Source organism: Patella vulgata, chromosome 1, assembly GCF_932274485.2.
Source record: "Patella vulgata chromosome 1, xgPatVulg1.2, whole genome shotgun sequence".
NCBI classification, from domain to species: Eukaryota; Metazoa; Mollusca; class Gastropoda; family Patellidae; genus Patella; species Patella vulgata.
In genome coordinates this window covers 45,232,994-45,251,047 of record NC_065879.2, presented here as the reverse complement: position 1 = coordinate 45,251,047, position 18,054 = coordinate 45,232,994, and the positions used below count along the sequence as shown (strand labels likewise).

At 37.2% G+C, this 18,054-nt stretch overlaps 1 protein-coding gene across 1 annotated transcript in view; it reads right to left on the bottom strand.

Moving 5' to 3' along the window:
* LOC126807667 (influenza virus NS1A-binding protein homolog A) overlaps positions 1-9,566 on the bottom strand; it is a 61,036-nt gene extending 51,470 nt beyond the window's left edge. The window contains exon 1 of the mRNA XM_050532425.2: positions 9,424-9,566. The gene's annotated coding sequence lies outside the window, so the exon portion shown is untranslated. The remainder of the gene's footprint in view (positions 1-9,423) is intronic.
* Positions 9,567-18,054: the final 8,488 nt, after the last annotated feature.

Here is an 18,054-nt window from a genome sequence, read left to right as displayed (position 1 = left end):
CATCGAAACAAAGTATAGATCTGTATTTTAATCAGATTGATTAAATTCGATTGGTTGTTGAAAAGTTAGCTATCCAATCAAAATATTTCAGAACGTTCAAAATCTTGCATCCGCTGATGTTCTTTTTGTACTCTTGAAACAGCCTTTCGTGACAGTGTTATAACAAATTATTCGTACATGTACGGTACTTTTATCTCATGTAAAATTGGCTGGATACCTGGCTATACCACAGTATCGAAGCATAAAGCAGTTTAATGTTTACAAACACCATCCAATCAAAAATCAATATTGCTAACCATTGTGTTTAAGTCACACTTCACCAGCCAAATACCTTTTTAATATACATACACATAGAACTTATGTTTTGAATCAGAAATATTTGGCCCACAAACTTTTGTCACCATGCCAATAACCTTTCAATCATTTGTCATTAAGGAGAGGAATCACGCCATTCAACCGTCAGTCAATCAATTCTATAATACAACTCACCTTATTTTTTCTTCCATAAATCATCAGGTTTCGTGATTCCAATATCAATTAATTAGACGGTTGATTGAGGTTGATTCTGATTGACAATGTCTCAAGGTGTAGTAAAATTCCTAATTAATCTTACATATAATAAATCTTCTTATAATTATATATATAGGTCTGTATAGTAAACCCCAATGTATCAGATGGCCACCAGTTATTTTATCAAAATATGGACTTAAGAGTTACAGACAGTAATTCAATCCATTAAAACACAATAAATAGGTTAGGGTTAGGTCATAGATGCCATCTTGATGTCGCGGTTCCTGAATAGAACTGAAATGAAATTTAATGTGCTACTTTTCTGCTCCATCAGGGCTGATGAAAACCGTGGATAGAATTGAAATACCAGTACATGTATCTAGAGAAACTGAATGGTGGCTTAAAATCAAAAGATGGCCATGAATTTAGAACCATACGGTCTTAAACTATATATGGTCAGATCAGATCTGATCAAATCTGAAAATCTATACTGGATTTTAGCATAGAATATTATAATTGGATCAATACTAATCAAGTATACTAAGTAACTAATTACGTGGTAATGATGCCATGCTATAGTAGCTTAATGATTATTGGTGTTAAAAATCTTTTATCTAGGTTAAAACAGAGTCTTGTCCACTTTAGAATTATAGGTCTAAATATACAGCCTATGTGAAGACATAAGTTATTTTTGTCAAAAGAATAACACTAACAGTACATTGTATAATCCACAACTTATCTTATACTTACTACTGAATATTTCTACTATTTCAATCCAATTTTTATAATTAAGATTCCAACATTAATATTCTAATGATTTTTTTTTTTTATTCCCTGGAATTTATTAAAGATGCAGCTAGCTTAAGTACCAAACTATAGAAAACAAGCCAACAGTGAGGTTGATGTCCCCCGCCGAAATAGGAAAGTAATTAGAGGACACATATAAATTTATCACAAATTATCTTTTACAAAGTATTGAACAATCAAACAGTATATCTTTACTTATAGTCTAACAATCAAAGTAGGAGAGTTATTGTTTTCCAAAGTCTCGACCAATCAAATTGCGTATCGCTCTGCTTACCCTGAGCAGAAAATGCTCATTATCAAACTTAGTCAAGGTATTACTGTAATGAAACTATACACCAAGTTTCATCAATCTCACTTAATTAGAACTAAAGTTATCGTGTCCCAAAGCATCAACCAATCAAATTGCTTATCTCTGCTTACCCTAAGCAGAAAATGCTCATCTTCGAACTCCATCAAGGCATTGACCTAATCAACACATACACCAAGTTTGAACATTCTAGCTCAATTAGGAAGAGAGTTATCGTGCCCCAAAGTATCAACCAATCAAATTGCTTATCTCTGATTACCCTAAGCGGAAAATGCTCATCTTCGAACTCCATCAAGGCATTGACCTAATAAACACATACACCAAGTTTGAACATTCTAGCTCAATTAAAAGTTATCGTGTCCCAAAGCATCAACCAATCAAATTGCTTATCTCTGCTTACCCTAAGCGGAAAATGCTCATCTTCGAACTCCATCAAGGCATTGACCTAATCAACACATACACCAAGTTTGAACATTCTAGCCCAATTAGGAAGAGAGTTATCGTGTCCCAAAGCATCAACCAATCAAATTGCTTATCTCTGCTTACCCTAAGCGGAAAATGCTCATCTTCGAACTCCATCAAGGCATTGACCTAATAAACACATACACCAAGTTTGAACATTCTAGCTCAATTAGGAAGAGAGTTATTGTGTCCCAAAAAGTGTGACGGACAGACAGACGGACAGACAGACGGACGAACCCATTTTAATAGTCCCCTGCTTTCTTCGAAAGGCGGGGGACAAAAACAGTTTTTGATTTTAATAATTTTGGGTAGGACTATATTATTATTCTGTATTGTTTGAAAGTTTATATTTGCCTTGAATGTGTATCAGTGATAAAATAAAACAAAGTACGAACAATCCAAACCATTAGACAAAATTCGAAGTCCTAAAAAAACGGTATAGGCAAAATAGTGTAATAAGGCAAAATAGTGTAATCAGGACATTTGACCATCTGCTCTTGAGTGATTATTGATACACATGCAGTGAGACATTCCGCAATCTGCTCTAGAGTGTGACAGATGCAGTGAGACATTTCACTATCTACTACAGTGAGACACATGCAGTGGGCCATTTCACAATCTGCTCCAGAGTGTGACACATGCAATAAGAAACATCTGGCTGGATAGTGTGTTGTTCTTCCGTGTCATAAAGTACATGTACAGGGAAAGAAAAGTCATGACATGTTAAAACTAACAATACAATTTCAAACTGCAACAATATATCCAATCCATAGTTAAAAGTTTTTCTTTCCTTTATCTTTTCAGCTTAAAGATTTAGATAAAGAGGTAGTCGCTCGCGCTATAAAATATCAAAAATAGATAATGCAAAATGAATATATTGAAAATTTCATTCAAATTTATTTAATTACTTTATTTTGACAATAGTTATAAATGGCTGTAGTTTTGACAAGATGTGTGCATTGATCGTAACTATCGTACTGGTCATTCGAGTCTTAGCCTCGCTTCTTCATTTTTAAATTACCGTAAATCATTCAATGGCTGAACCGTTCTAATCTACTTAAAATTGGAGGCATTCGATAGCATCGAGAGTTGATTATGGTCCTGTCATGTTAATAAATGTCTAATCAATAATTTATATAACATTTAAGGCCCAAAGAAACCCTGCAATATGCAGATTTAGCTTGCCTGTTTACAAAGACATTTTTGCTATCTCTGATTTCTAATAGAATTCATGAATTGGGATAATATAAACATTACTTTTCCAAACTAATCCCTAAGTTTAGTATTATGCACAAGACTCCATCCCTGAAGCCAACAACAATGCTAACTAAATATTTTCTGATGTTTTTTGTGTATACTGTTCTAGAAACTTCTGGTATGCCCACTCCCTACTTAAAGGTGAATTTCTCACCTTTAATCAACAGATTGGGTTTCAGGTATATTATTGTAACCCCCCTGTGATTATTACCAGAGATTTATTCTTTGGCATTTCTTCTAGAAAACATCCGAAATCGTAAACACATTCCGCAACTTTCATGCCATCTTTTCCATTATTTTATCTGTGATTCTCAAATTTTCATTGGTTTTTTTTTGTATCTGATCTTATACAACATTTCCTCAAGTCACATTTTATGTAGAATTCTGCAGGTACAAATGTACTAGCAACAATATCAATTCAGACACAATGCAATCTGAATATTTTTCAAGACAAACTTTTCTTTTCAGAAACAAATAATTGAAAGTGCTTATATAATGATCAGTCTAACCCAATCAGATTGAGTTCTTTTTCTAGGACATGCTCCAAAACATGTATTGCGCTGGACATTTTTGATTTAATTAAAACAAGGATACAATTATTTTAGCGGGCCCTGTACAGCGTAAATGTTAAACTGAAACTCTACTAGTAATTTTATTAATGCCAGACAACAAGGGGATGGACCAAGTAATGGGGTTTAAAATCCACTCATTTCCATTCAGACTACTACATGCTACATGTACACCATAATCCACTATGTCTTTAAAGGTGGGAGCGAACTGAAGCACACAGAGAAACCCAAGCAATCAGAGACTAACAATTTTTTTATTTTCTGTATTCATGTTGTGCAAGGGGAACGTACTCTGCTGTCTACTCTTCCTCAAATTCCAACTTAACTGTGTCCAAGGTTTCTTTTTAATTGGACTTAACATTTTATATTCTTTCATCCCAATAGAACGACACCTTATTTTAAAGTAAATGAAATGAAATGGGGTTTAACATCCTTCTGTTCTGTTCCGACCAGGCTAATGATCGAAGATGGCCATACGTGCAACACGTACGTAACTAACGTACGAAAATTAATTGGTGGCTAGCTTTTTTTTCGAACGTATACAGTGAATGGCCATTTTGCTCAGTAATCCCAGCCAGAATTTGGCTATTTTCTAAATTTGCGTTAAAGTTTAAAATATTTGTTTTAGAACTGAAATAAATTAACTATTAGTCAATCACAACGCAAAAAACATCAACAGAATTGATTGTGTATATCTGAAATAGACACGACCGACGCACACAATAGTGCCAACCATTCGCAGTCATTGAAGACAACCTCAATTCTATGAATTGTATATGTTTTTTTTGTGAAAAATCATTGGAAGAAGAGAGAACACATTGGGACTGTACGAATTATATAGTCTTTATGGGTGCAAAAGACACAATGCTGAAGATAAACCTATTGTTTACAATTTAACGTGCTGTTGACCTCATGACCCATTGACGTCAATGTCATGACCTGTGATGTGTAGATCACGTGATATGGATATCCTGGCTATTGACTGTGTCTGAGATACTTCTCTGCAGGTGGCGTGTCTCAGATGTTCAGAATGACGTGCAACACAGTGTGCTATGAGGGAACTTTTGCCTGCTAAGCAGCACTATGGCCTACTCTTACTACATCGAATTCAAACTGCCAAGGGATCTTTTACGGGCACGCCAATGTATACATGGGACCTCAGTTTTTTGTCCCATCCAAACAGCTGTCCTTGTCAGGCCCTCTCTGTGCTGCACCACTGACAAGGGGGAAACCACGGAAAATTATTCTAATGTTTTGCTACATTTGATATGAAGTAACCAGGATCTTGAAAATCATGATCTTGTTGGAGACCCTGGTTTCTTTAGTTTAGAACTTAAAATATTGTTGGATTAGAAAATCTGTCTTGAAAATTAATTCAGAAAAGAACTTATTTGCGCAATGGACAGTACCAGTACTACAAATTTCTTCACCCAAATAATTTTTGGCAATCTCTTGGGAAGAAAACAGATTGATTACTGACCTATTGAACTTGGTGTGCTTTACAAAAGAGGTGAGAAATAGGTCAATATTATGGGTTAAAAGATTATTAATACAGGTATATAGAACTATAAAAATGGCTGTTTAATGCATTAACCCAGTGATGTTACCTCAGTAACCTGTATAGTCAAACCTCTGGCGCCATCATTCAGTAAAACAGATCAATTACAAACTGGAAGTCCAGTAAATATAAACTTACAGAACTATATAATACAATTTTCAGTGGGGAATTAGCATTTTCCATTACTTTATAAATAACTTCCAGTAATTTCTTGATATTATCTCATATCATGCAAGCGGAAGGATTAACCCAAAAAGTAGGGGAGACTTCACTTATTTCCATTAAAATTTGGGGCTAGATAATCCTTGGTCACTGTCAAATGACTAAATAAGAAGGTGCGTACAAGTTGCTTAATCTGTACTACTTTAGGTTTTCACAGTGGTTGGGGATGACATCGAGGCAATCAAGGAGACATTCCGTAAGCAAACTGGTGCACAGTCGATCTTTCTCTATCGCTGATCTGGAAGTTTCCGTCATTAAGATGGGGTATGCAGGTCTGTATGTTTATTCATTATTTAACCTATAGGCTGATCATTTTAATCGTTTTAAATTACAACCTAATCCTAAACACATCGTTCAGCACTGATTTTTGTTACATTTTATAAAAGGAAATGTTTATTGGCCTTTCTCGTTGTGCTTTGTTTATCAATTGATTAACATACAATCTACACCTAAATATTACATGAATAAACCATTAATTTTATATATTTCAGACCTACATGTATAAATAGGTACATGTAGGTATATTTATTAATCCTGAGTGATCACTTGTGCAAATCTTGTTAATAATTAGGCTATTTAGTAACAAGTAGACATGGTGATTAGCAAGGTTTACATCAGAGTACACTTGCAATGAAAGATAGACATTACAATACACACTCTAGCGAGATTATGTTTGCCAAAATATTAATTAGAACATATATGTACATGTAGGCCTACATGCTTCTTATAATGGCAACCGTTAAGTGCAAATGAAGGGATGGAACTTATTGGGCAAAGATATTAAAATTTTGCCTCAAGATCATGTAACCATACAGACTTCAAATTTTTCCAAGGTATATTATAGGGATTTTCAATCAAATGCAGAGTTTAAAATTTCTTTAATCATAAAAAATCAACTGAGCACAGGCACTGAACAAAGCAGTTATTATAGTATTACTAGCAGGATACCCGGCTTCGCTCGGGGGTCATAACACCGAAACCGGAAGTGGTAGACTAACGCCACCTGGTCTATGTTACTCCCCGGTCCGAGCTACCCCTATACCCCAAATTTCAGACTCGGGGCAGACGTAGTGTAGCCGCCAATCCCGAACAGAACGGCTTCGCTCGGGGGTCATAACTCCGAAACCGGAAGTGGTAGACTAACGCCACCTGGCCTATGTTACTCCCCGGTCCGAGCTACCCCTATACCCCAAATTTCAGACTCGGGGCAGACCTAGTGTAGCCGCCAACCCCGAACAGACAGACTTCGCTTGGAGGTCATAACTCCGAAACCGGAAGTGGTAGACTAACGCCACATGGCCTATGTTACTCCCCGGTCCGAGCTACCCCTATACCCCAAATTTCAGACTCGGGCCAGACCTGGTGTAGCCGCCAACCCCGAACAGACCGGCTTCGCTCGGGGTCATAACTCCGAAACCGGAAGTGGTAGACTAACGCCACCTGGCCTATGTTACACCCCGGTCCAAGCTACCCCTATACCCCAAATTTCAGACTCGGGGCACCACATAGGCTTGTGAGTACCCTGGTAGAGATACTTTTATTTAAAGATGGGTTCCCACGTACAAACTGGGTGATTTAATGGTATATATGGACTAAAAACATATTCAAACTAATTAATTTGTCATAACTTTGCTTCAAATCCTTCTCAAACATTGAAATTGCGAAGGAATGTCCTGCTATAAAAATTTGATCAAACCAGGTCATGTTTACGTCACGTGAGTTACCTCTCTTGGAAGTCAGAGGAAAATTCATTGCATACATAAGACGATGTTGTCTTTAATCGCTTACTATGTATTACAAATATCGAATCCTAATTAAATTCTTGGATTATCCACTACCCGCGCCTTTTTCCGTCATTTTTATCGCAGAAAGTGTTGTACGTCTAACTCTTCATAAAGTTTATCAACTTGTACATCAAGCGCTCAATGTTCGCGTGTGATCTTTTACATAACGCGTGCAGAAATTCCTAATCGTCGGGCTGTTGATTAGGGGAACCCTTACATTTCTGTCCTGTATATGCTCCATGAGTGTTTTTCTGGGAATCCAGTATAATCTAGTAAGATTGGATATCTCTACTTTCCATATACCAAAATTACCATACTTTTATTGGAAATAACCACCCGATAAATACTTTTCTGGGAACCCATCTTTAATGTGAGAATATTTATTGTGATTTATCAATGGTTCATAAGGTCCTGCCTGTATCCATAGGCTGTTCCCTTGTGGCGTGTTCCCTTGTGGCGTTGTGACCTGACCCTGTACCCCCACCCGTATCCATAGACTGTTCCCTTGTGGCGTGTGCAATGTACGATGGAAAGATAGGTAAAAAAAGTCTACATACGAACGTTGATGAGAAAGCAAATAAACACAAGACACAACATTATGCGAACAGTTCTTTTATTGAAAGATAGCTCGACGATGAAATCAACTACTGAAAATTGGAAGGATGAAGAGGATGCTGCTATTGCATTTATTTTCCTCGCTGGTGCTCATCTCAGAAGACAACATGTCTTCAGACAACACCCACGGTGCTGGGTCCGGCCATTTTTTGGAACTCGCAATGAACTGTGTGAATTTTACACAAGTTTCAACAGTTTTTATTTTCTGTATTTTCGAGTGACATGAAATCACGTGATTCTGGTTGGGCGGACATTTTAAAATGAAAAGAAATTCCGCATAGCAGTTGGGTTTAATCACATCATATAATTATACGGTAAGGTTTCACTTTTATTTCACCTTTACTTCAATTGGTTTATTAAGCTATGTACAGTACAGTTTGGGGGCAGTGTAATTGGAAATTAGCGAAGTTATAGGCCAGTAACTTTTTTGTAGTCAAATGACTATTTTTGCTGGAGCAAGGCGGAAGACATCATCAGTACCGGTAGTGGAACTATTTCTACCGTGTTACATGCTAATCAAATTGATGAAGCACATCAAAGAAAAACAATTAAATTGTTGATGGAATAAATTACAGATGAATATTTGGGTTGGTCCGAGTAGCAAAGATAAATATTGGTCCGAGTACAATTTAAATTAATTGGTCCGAGTGGTCTTTTGGCTTGGTCCGAGTAGTCTTTTGGCTTGGTCCAAGTAGTCTTTTGGGTTGGTCCGAGTGGTCCCTCTTTTGGTCCGACGGGTCTTTTTTGGGTCCGAGTAGCCGAGTCTTCTTCAATCTTGGTCGAGTCTGAGTGGTGTTTGATCCAAGTGGTCTGGATACCATTCAGCGGGGCTGTGCATCTATTTCTTCTATCAAAACCGACTTAGTTACATGTAGTTTAATGGGAGAGCTGGTCATCATCAAAGTATACCGTATATTTACTGAACATTGTTTACCAAACTGCAGAAAAGAAAATTCCAAGTTGCCAACGTGACCTATATTTAAGACCATAAATAGATTCTCTAAATCTCTTTCGCGGGAAGGTGCAATTGATAGTTTAAATTTTAAGTCAAATTAGTAAATCAAAATAAGAGATTTGTAATTCACATCTCGGATGTTTATTCTAAAATCAAATCGAAGCGTCCAACATACCGATATCGTTTCTATTTAGCTAAATAAGCCGCTGTCGTTTACTTGCCCATATTTCAACGCAACCCACGTGCGCGCTCAAATCGAGACAAGAAGAGATGAATAACTATGAAGCTGTTCATCTTTCGTCATGTTGTCCACATCCTCTATCTCAGAAAAATAATTTTCCAACATTGTCATGTAACAATTTAAATATCAGACTTACCGTTATTTGATCAACTATGTCTTAGCTTTAAATCAAACATTGTTGGCCGAAGCGGCGTGTTTATTTTTTCTCTGCTTACCGACCAAGATTTGTTGTCATTCTAACATCAACATAATACCGCGTGCCATTTTACATTGACTATGACGTCACGTATACCAGCACAGCCAAAAGAATGAAATGGATTCGTCTGGAGTCAAAATGTATGGAACACCTCTTACGACAAAACTAAGCAACTTATGGAACCTATTTATAGAAGCAAAGTTAGGTTATGTATATGCCGGTGGATTATTCTGATATTAAGACAGCGTACTCGAAGGAAGGCTATAAATTAAAGTCTGCAAAGAAAACGGGCACAAACATAGGCATTAAAAAAAGTCATTAGGCCCTAATTATTGTTTAGAACTAATTTGATGCAGGCGGGTAACTATAGGGGGTGGGGGCGCAGAGGTTGGTGGGGCAAAGCCCCCCCCCCCCATGAAAAAATTGTCGACCATAAAAACAATAGATATACATTGTCCGTCAATTTTACAGAACCCTTGACGACACTTTTGCCCCCCCCCCCTCGTTGCTCTGAACAGCTAGTTGCGTCCCCGATTTGATGGCTCCTGGCTGCAGCCCAGGCGGCTCCCATCCGCCTTTAATCCGGGCCTGTAATATAGGAGGCACTATCTTATAACAACAAAGTGGCAGTGGAAAATAGATACTAGATGATCGTGACAAAACTCGGCTTTGACGGTAGTTTTAGTTTATTTCATCAGTATCAAATCATGTTTCGTAACGTGTGAAAACAATGATTACGGTTTGTCATTTAATAAAACAAAAGATTAATTAACAGATAATCCCAGGTTATTGTTATTTTCACAGTTCTTTTTACCTGATCAGTGAGGTGCCACGGGATTAGCGAAGGTGCTACGAAGTAGGACAAGATTGTATCATTCAACAATGGCCGTTGAATAAGCGCTATTTTGCTAAATTTATTAGTACGAATAGTGACCGCTGGCCGCGTTAGAGGAGAGACGGGGGAATTTATCGTGACCGCTTACAAGGAGGTGTCGCTGAATAGGGGTGGCTGCTCGTAAAGATTTTACTGTAATTACATTTACTTTTTTATTTATGATGGCGACAATTCCATTTTAAAAGGTGTGTTTAGGGATAAAGCTAACTGAGTATCTGTAGTCTCACCGACACCACGCCACATAAGGAAAGTTCGCGAATATGGTAAATCATCGGGGGAATTTATCGTGAGAGCTTACAAGGAGGTGTTGCTGAATAGGGGTGGCTGCTCGTAAAGATTTTACTGTTATTACATTTACTTTTTTATTTATGATGGCGACAATTCCATTTTAAAAGGTGTGATTAGGGATAAAGCTAACTGAGTATCTGTAGTCTCACCGACCCCACGCCACATAAGAAAAGTTCGCGAATATGGTAAATCATCGGCGTAATTTATTGGACGCGATAAACAAATTCATTCAGTAATATACCTATAGTAGGCCTATGACATACGCAATTAGTTAATTACGTCACATCAAAGGACAGGTCCAGGTCCAGGGGGTCCAAACCCCCTCCTACAATGTCAGTTTTTATTATGAATTAATACGATCACATTGTGGTTCAATTTCATGGATGTAAAGCATTAATTATTGTGATATCACACATGTCTATCATTATCTCGCGCTTTGAATGCCCATCCTATCCCACCATCTGATAAAGGATAAAGCACACGACCGTGACACTTTTCTCATAACAAGTGTTGTTTTAAATCTTTTTTTATGTTGCTGAGCAGGTGTGGGGTTAGTAACCCTCGCCGCCCCCTGGATCCGTCCCTGATCCCCACTTTAAATTGAACCTGTACTTTAAACATCTAAGATTTATAATTGTCAGCATTGATGAATTTGAATTAGAAATCAGCGTAGTCTAACAATTAATGTCCATGTAATTTCAAACAGTTATAGGATGTAGTAGTCAGTTTTGTATATACATTTCTATACATCAATAAATCCGGTAAACTGTAAATAAAAAATAAAATAAAGAGATATATAAATATGTGATAAACATTTCAATATGGAATATATAAAATTCGTAGTTTATAAAGAGGGGAAATCAACCTAGTCAAGAACATAACAAGGTTAAACAATTGAAAATAATAAAACATTCCATTGCGTGATGTAAGTGGAGTAAATGAATTTAATATCGGATACACCAAATGCAAAGCGAATTTGAAGATGCATTATTATTTTAAAGCTAATTCTGCATTATTGTTTCAGGTCTTTCCTTTGTCTTCAAATGTTAGATAAATTATTTTTTCGATTTATTTACATGTCAAACCTATAATCAACTATGTAGAGCATCGATTGACAGACATTCAAATGGATTAGAACACTGACGATATTTGAAAATTACGAAGGCCCATTAGTGCCAAAGAAAAAAAATATTAATCCGTTTGAACGAGTTAGTATCTTGTTTGAACGAAAAACTGTGGATGACACGAAAAAACCGTGTGATGCAGTAGCAGTATGCAAAACGAAACAATCTCCAAACAAGTCCTCTACTTATTTCATGTGAGTACAGGCCAGCTAATTCATCACAAGATTTCTGGCACCAACTTGATATCTCTATAGACGCCGCATACAATACCACAAATAAAATTGTACTTCTTGGTGATTTTAATGTTGATATACCACGAAACCGCTCAGGTACCCTTCATGATTTGCTTTTAACAAACAGTCTAACAAATGTTATCCAGGAGCCCACTAGAATCACACCTTCTTGTTCGTCTCTATTAGATCTTATTCTAGTCTCGAGGGATATCAGTGTTGTTTTTACCGAAACCTTTGATGTTGACTCATATATCTCAGATCATAAAGGAATAGGTTGTGAAATAGATATCAAAATCCAACAAAACCAAGTCGTCAAGAAGAGAGAAATATTTCCTTACAAGAATGGCAATTTTAATGAGCTCAATAGACTTATACAAAACGTCGACTGGAAAGTCGAACTTGAATATTTAAGCATTGAAGATGCGTGCACATTATTTTATGGCAAACTAAGTGAATTCATAGGCAATACAATTCCAAAAAGGGAAGTTATCATAAGGCCAAACGATAAACCGTGGTTTACTTCAGATATAAGAAGAGATATCCGAATCCGCGAAAGATTACTGAAAAAATCCAAACAATCCCAGCATCCAAATGACATTAAAAAATATAAAAATCAACGCAACAAAGTTAACAATTTCAAAAAAATTCTAAAATCAAATTATAATGAGAAAATTCTAGATAACGTTAATAACATATCCAAACCAAACGAAAATTATTGGAAATGTATGAACCATTTGTTAAAAAGAAACAAATTTTCAAATATTCCTCCATTACAGAAAGAAAACGGAAGCTTTGCCCGCTCAAACTTTGATAAAGCACAAACGCTAAACAATTTCTTTGGGTCTGTTGCCAATAATACAACCGGAGATGACCTTCCAACTTTTAATTCTAGAACCCTCTGTTCATTTTCTCTACCACTTATTGTTGAGTCTGAACTAAAGGATATAATCAAATGTCTTAATGCCAAAAAGGCCAGTGGTCCTGACAGGATTAGTCACATCTTACTTAAACACTCTATTAATTCAATATGTGTTCCCTTGACTATTCTTTTTAACAAGTCCATTACTGAGGGAATATTTCCTGCTCAATGGAAGATAGCAAATGTAATCCCCGTCTTCAAAAAGGGCGACCCATGGGTTTCATCAAACTACAGACCCATTTCTCTTTTAAGCACTGTTAGTAAAGTTCTCGAACGTATAATATTGAAACATCTATACAATCCTTCAGTCCAAAAAACCTTCTATATGGCTTGCAAACTGGATTCAGACCACAACACTCAACGGTTCATCAACTTTTCAAAAGCCCTTGATCGAGTATATCACAGAGGCCTGATACATAAACTAAAAAACTATGGTATTGACGACCCATGTCTTAAGTGGCTATCAAGCTACACCAGTAACAGGAAACAGGCGGTAACCATCAGCGGTGTTACATCACATGAAACAACTCTAATGTCAGGAATTCCTCAGGGTTCTGTTTTGGGACCTTTCCTCTTCTTACTCTATATAAATGACATTCAAGATACGTTGACAAACATAGCACGATTTTTTGCTGACGATGCAGCTTTAGGCTGTAATGGAAAAAACGGTTAATGATATAGTATTATCTCTAAACCATGATTTAAATGCCCTAAATATTTGGTCTCAAAAATGGTTAATTAATTTTAACCCTATTAAAACAAAAGACCTGTTATTTTCATTTAATCCCCATTCACATCTACCAAACTTAAAACTCGGTGACATAGAATTAGAAATAGTCCCCACACATAAACACCTCGGTGTTACACTATCAAGTGACTTCAGGTGGTCAAAACACATTGATACTATATGTTCTTCGGTATCCAAACAGCTGAAATATTCATTAAATAAAAACTCACTGAACATAATCTATAAAACATACATAAGAGTAAGAGCTAACCTGGAATACTCTTGCCAAGTTTGGGATGGGTGTAATGACTCCGACTGCGCCAAACTAGAAAAAATCCAATTAGAAGCTGCCCGCATCGCTACCGGTTTACCGAAATTTGCAATGAAACAATCTCTATATCTCGAAACAGGATGGGAAAGCTTGATCGAAAGGAGACATCAAAGGAAACTCCCAACTCTATACGAAATTCACAATAACCAATGTCCTACGTACTTATCTGAAATCTTAAACAATTATCAACCTCCTAATACTACATACTCACTACGAAACCCTCAAAACCTAAAACCACCACTTGTTAAAACCACAACATTCCAAAAATCTTCCCCCCCCCCTCTACCAATCTGGTTAAAACACAGATCCTATTTCGTTTCGTTTTTATAGTTCAAAATTTCGTTTTATTTGTAGTGTAGTCCATCGAAAGTATAAAAAACCCGAAAGGAAATATAGATCTGTATTTTAATCAGATTGCCCCTCTACCATCAAAGCCTGGAATCGTCTGAACACTACTACTAAAACATCGAGAAATAAGAGAAGTTTTAAACGTAATATCAAACCTAAACCCGACACAAAAACTATTTCAGACGACAGACTTCCTATGTACAGGGGATCGTAAATATGTGATAATCCATACAAAACTGCGCAATAACTGCAGTACACCGAAATCGGATCTATACCGAGCTAACCTGGTCCAAAATCAAAATTGCCAATGCGGCCATACCATTGAAAATGCACAGCATTATTTCTTAGACTGTCCAAATTACAAGACACAGCGCCACGATTTGGTAAACAACACGCCAGATCATGTTAACATTAATATTAGTACAATATTATGGGTTGATGATAAATTTGGCAATTTTCAAAATAATCGACTCATTCAAAACATACATAAATACCTTAAAGATACAGAAAGATTTGACAATGTTATTTAATTATTACTTTTCTTTATATTCGAAATAAACAGTAAAATTTGTTTAAAACCAGATTTGGGTCAACATTTTAAAAGTGTACTTTCAATACCATATAGATTCTATAGGGAGGTGTAAACGAACATTCGCCAGTGGTTTAAGAGTGGTCCTTATCCTAAGTTACTATTTGGAAATACACCTTTAAGCTTGAAATAACCTCGTACCAACAGCTCTTGCAACCTTTCGATATTTTCTCCTGTAAGCTAGTTGCAAATGGGGTTATAATTTCAAGATCCTTGCACTCACTGGAATAATTCTCAGACGGTTTTCTTATGATCATCTTCGTCAATCTTGAGATTTATTCCCCAGCACCGTTTTAATTATCTTAATTTCATGTACTTATGATGGAAAGGATGTTTTTGTAAGTTTATGTTACTTTTCTCCGATCCATTTACTTTGTGGTAATAAAATATGTTTAAACCAATTGTGCCGAAACATTGCCCACATTGCACGTCTCATCCCTCCCACTAGGGTCCCGTGTGGCAAAGCGACGCTGCTGTTGGTCGATTTGATCGAGAGAACAGGGAACGTGAAACCGAGAACCTCAGAGGGGAACGATGGCTCAAGGTGAACCAATAGGGGAAGGCCTCCGTGTCGGCTTTCACCGGTAATCAGACGTAGGGCGGCCAGAACAGCCGTTCCTCGCTTGAGCCAGTGTTCCCCTCTGCATCCCTCGGCTTCAATTTCTCAGTCCTATCGAGGAAGTCGGCCAACGGCAGCGTCGCTTCTCCGCATGGTTCTTTAGTGGGGGAGGGGCGGGGGGTTGTTGCGACATGCAATGCGATAAATTTTACGGCACTATTACTCTTGCTACGTTTTGCATGAGGCATGCGCGAATTAGTTATTTCTTTTAACACTCCCACCCTCACCCCTCTATCTTAGAAACTCCCCCAAATCCTCTTCCATCCTTAATATGTAAACATTGATGACAAGCAATCGTATACCTGTAGTTCTGTTCACTGAGCTAGTGAAAATTCAGTTAAGGCACAATCTACCATTTTATTTCTTAATTGGGTGCATTTCAATCCACGTCCTTACAATATCATACATATACCTGTAGTCCAGTCAATTTGTGAAAAAAAGGGGGTCAACCCCCCAAAAATTGGAAGAAAAGGTTTTTTGATGATTTTTGGTAGCTTTGGGTGTACTGAATGACATCCTAAAAGTTTACCAAAATTGGAGTACCGGAATGTCCCAAATTTTGAGAGAAAAATTCGGGATTTGAACCATTTTCCTTTAAAAGGTACAAGTTCAGACAAACAAAAAGTCGTCAATTATTAAGAGAAACACATGAAACTGGCGCATTAGGTTGTCGGGGTCAAACTTTCATCTGGCATCGTTTTCATAGTTGTTCGGTTTTCTCTTGAACCATTTTCGGGGATTTCATTACCCGAGAAACATGCTGCCCAAAATCCAAATTTATAAAGGGACATAACTCTGCATTGTTTTATCATAAAATAGCAATTTTAGTCTCAAAATTAATATTTTTGGGGCCATAATGTCATTTGAAGATATGACCGGTGGGGTTAAGTGGTTCTTTATACCATTTTCGGGAAACCGCTACACCAAAACATGCGGACGCGAATCCAAATTTACGTATATTCGTAACTCTGCACTTCTTCATCACTTACTGGCATGAGTGAAGCAAGACACGAATAAAGATGCGAAAGAAATTATTAACCAATTTGTTCTTCATAGAATGAAGGGTTATGCCGTCTCTATGATTTCTAAGACACATGAGGGTGCTTTTTTTAACTGGGCAACTTTTGCTAAAATAAGCGCCAATCTCATTTTGCTGGGCTATTCAACATTATAGTTTGCATCACATTTACTGTTATACTATTATTATTATTATTATTACAGCATATTTATAGTGCACCCTTTCATATAACATGTTCAGAGGCACTTTACAAAGTGACAATGTAAATCACACATAAACAACAAGATTATGGGCATGTTAACGATTGTATACATTCATAGGATCTTAAGTTAACGCCAGTAGCGGATCTAGAAGCGGTGAATAAGGTGGGCGCGGTTCCAAACCTAGGGTGCCACCCATAATCCCACCCCACAATGAGCATAGATCCAACCCCACAAAGAGCATGGGTCGTATTGCCTATATAGTTGTTTGTGGTTCGTTATCTTGACGGAAAGTAGTTTTATTCAAGTTGACATAAAGTTCATGTCATATTATGATTGGTAATAATTTTTGTGAACCATAGGGACAGTGGCTATAACACTGAGTAATCCGAAGGGGAGAATATCATGGCTTTTGAGATCATTGCTGTGGTCAAATTCTTGTGAACGAGAGGATTAGAAATGGCAGTCAATGGGGCAGAATCTCGAGATCTGCCTGTCAATTCCACCTGTTTTGTGAGAGTTGACAGAACAGTAGCACAGTCTGTCGCCCCACGCTCTACCGGTACTGCTAACAGGGCGGTTCACTATAACCGTGAATATGATAGTGATGGGATAGTATGAGACCACAGAGGAGTGGAGTAATATTAGATAGCAACATAAAATATATAACAGAGATTTTAATTATTTAGTCAATTCCCTGGAATTTGAGTTCATTGATGGGAGAAAATTCTTATGATCGAGAGGATAAGAAATGGGACAGAATCTCGCGGCCAGCCTATCAATTCTACCTGTTTTGTGAGAGTTGACAGACTATTTCTACAGTCTGTTCCCCCACGACCCACTGACTAGTGGTACTACTAACTGGGAGATTCACTATAACCGTAAATATGATAATGACAAGACAGTATAAGACCATAGAGGAGTGGAAGAATGACGACATTATGGAATCGAGCACCGTAGGCGTTAAAATCTTCAGATAGCGATACGATAGTATAAGACCATAGAGCAGTAGAAGAAATATGGCGATGGAATCGAGTACCCTAGGTGATATGGACGTATAATAACTGAGTTTTTGATTATTTTGAACTGGGCTTGAGGAGACTTTGTCTCACGGGGGCGCTTACTTGGTCTCACCCCCCCTCCCCCCACGCCCGGTTAAGATGTTTCGTTTACATTGGTTAGGCAAATGTCAGCCATTTTGGATTTTGCCAGATTTTACCGCTTTAAGGGACCAGCGAAGACCACAGGATATAACTTCAAATGCAAGAATGACCCCAAAT